Genomic DNA, 2500 nt, shown 5'->3' with positions numbered 1-2500 from the left:
TATTTCACACAATCAGACCAGGTCGCAGAGTTTAAGGTCGAAGCCATTCTGTGTGAAGTATAGAGTGCTTCGGTGTGTGCGTGCGCGCATGTCTGTGTGTGTGTGTGTGTGTGTGTGTGTGTGTGTGTGTGTGTGTGTGTGTGTTGTGCGTGAGTGTGCATGCATGCTTGTGTGTCTGCATGTGCTAGTATGTGCACAACTGCGCACGCTTGTGTGTTTGTGTGAGAGAGAGAGAGAGAGAGAGAGAGAGAGAGAGAGGCTGTCCTCCTCTCAGCAGTTAATCCCCATCAGGTCACATTATCGACTCATTTAGATTTAGACCCTGCAGAATGTGTGCACATATATACGTGCGTGCGTGTGTGCGTGTGAATGCTTCCTCAGCTGTTCCCTGTAGAAGGTGATGAGTAATGCACAACAGAGAAGGCAGATAGATACAACAGACTGAGGTGACAGGTGAGGTAGGGAGGCTACATGGATCAGTGCTAATGAAACAAATTGGAATCCTAACTGACAATCAGCTCATAGCCTTTACAGTGGGGGATTTGTTTCATTTTAAATTTGTAAGCCTGAATGAATTTGATTGTCTGCTGTTTCATGAAATATGTTGTTTACGTTGTAAAAATGAAAAATAAACCTGGCCGCACACTAACTGTCCTTCAATTAACAGCAAAAGTAATTGGGCTCACATGGAGTGAATTAAAGGATATGTTCCACTAATGCTGCTGGAGATATTCTACTCTAAATACTCTAGGTAACTAGGTGGGTAAGCGTCTACAATAAAATTATCATTAGTTCTTTCTCCTCATTATCAATGTGACAGTAAACTGTATACTGAGTTACCATAATTCAGTGGTTCTAAAAGTGGGGTCCTTGAGGTTACAGGGTGTCCCCAGCTAAATGTGTTAATAAAGCATTATGTTTAACTATACATCAGCCATTTGGAAATAGACAATCTACAATTTTAGAAAATGTGAAGAAGAAAATGGAATATCCATGACACAAGGTCTTTTCAGATGGGTGTCTGTGGCCAGAACAGATACATGAATCCAGGGGTCCTTGACATGAAATGATGTGAGAACCACATTATAATCCAACCATAATCCAGGTTTAATATACCTCGACCAGTTTCTCAACTGCTCCTCTAATGCAAGTGTCCCTTTTCTTTCATCCACTTCCACTCTTCATGATAACATTAAGTTAATCCATGGAGACAGTCTATGGCAGGAAGAGGGAGGAGTTAAAAATATTCCTTTTATCACAATGAACTAGGATATAGACAACGGGGTGTAATGCAACATACCTTAACAACCTTACTGAACAAACACACATCTGCTCAAAGTGGGCAGTTTGGAAATGTTGCACTTTTTCCCCCCTTCCGTAGTTGTGGGTAAGCAGGTGTGTGTGTGTGTGTGTGTGTGTGTGTGTGTGTGTGTGTGTGTGTGTGTGTGTGTGTGTGTGTGTGTGTGTGTGTGTGTGTGCGCGCGCGCGTGTGTGTGTGTGTGTGTGTGTGTGTGTGTGTGCAAGCATGCGTGTTTCCCCTTGTGACTGATAATAGGCTCCCTACTCCCTGATAGTCACATTAGTTATCCTACTCACTGGACCACCCGGTAGGTACCTACTGCTTTATTCTGGTTCACACGCTCGCGCACGCACGCACGCACGCACGCACAGACACACAGGAGCAGCTTAACTGGGGGAGGTCATGTGTTTTCAGTTTTTCACACATGATAAATATGTTTTGTAGTCAACATTTTTCAAACACTTAGCAGATGTACAAGGTCGCAGCGTGGTAGCCTGGCTAATAAGCCAGACCGAATCAGCCGTTGGCAAAAAAAAATTGCTTGCCGGCGGACAGTGTTGTGTGATATTAGTCTGGCTTATTAGCCAGGCTAGCAGCGTGGCACATCGTGATACACTTTGTTAGAGCTTGTATATCTGCTAATTTCTAATAGAGTACAGTAGATACCTGCACAGTAAATCTGTTAATTGACCCCATCAATTTGGGTCTGTATTTACATTTATACTCTTAGATACTGTCATAACATATTTTGGGACTCCTTCTATTGCTTGACCAAATTGTTTTCAAACGATATTTCTTGTGTCTTCCGGGGACTGACAAGAAAACAAAATATGAAAATGTAAATGATTCCCCTTGTGCGTCATTGTACGTGACGGTAGAGAATAGCTGTGATTTGTTACACATGTAAAGTGTATGCAGTAATAAAGATTAGCACTCCCACAGTGGTTACATCTGTGTCTTAGTCCACTGAACCATGGGACATCCCTAAAGTAACATACTGTTGTGGCTCTGAAATCAGCTCAACAGAGAGCTAACACCGTAAATACTGACATCTGGTACTGTTTACTAAATTTATCTCTCTTCTTCTCACACACGCACGCACGCACGCACGCACGCACGCACGCACGCACGCACACACGCGTGAGTGGCAGTATGTTAGTCATATAGTGACGAGTTGTGGCTACATGTGACCATGTATTA

General features: G+C 43.1%; 1 protein-coding gene across 4 annotated transcripts in view; it reads right to left on the bottom strand.

Annotated features, from left to right (window-relative positions):
- Positions 1-2500, bottom strand: part of col14a1a (collagen, type XIV, alpha 1a) — a 177307-nt gene that overhangs the window by 157327 nt on the left and 17480 nt on the right. The gene's annotated exons all lie outside the window — the stretch shown is intronic.

This window comes from Protomyctophum bolini (genome assembly GCF_963924005.1).
Source record: "Protomyctophum bolini genome assembly, chromosome: 7".
In the NCBI taxonomy this organism is placed as follows: Eukaryota; Metazoa; Chordata; class Actinopteri; order Myctophiformes; family Myctophidae; genus Protomyctophum; species Protomyctophum bolini.
The sequence above is the reverse complement of the archived record's forward strand: the minus strand, read 5'-3'. Positions and strand labels throughout refer to the sequence as shown.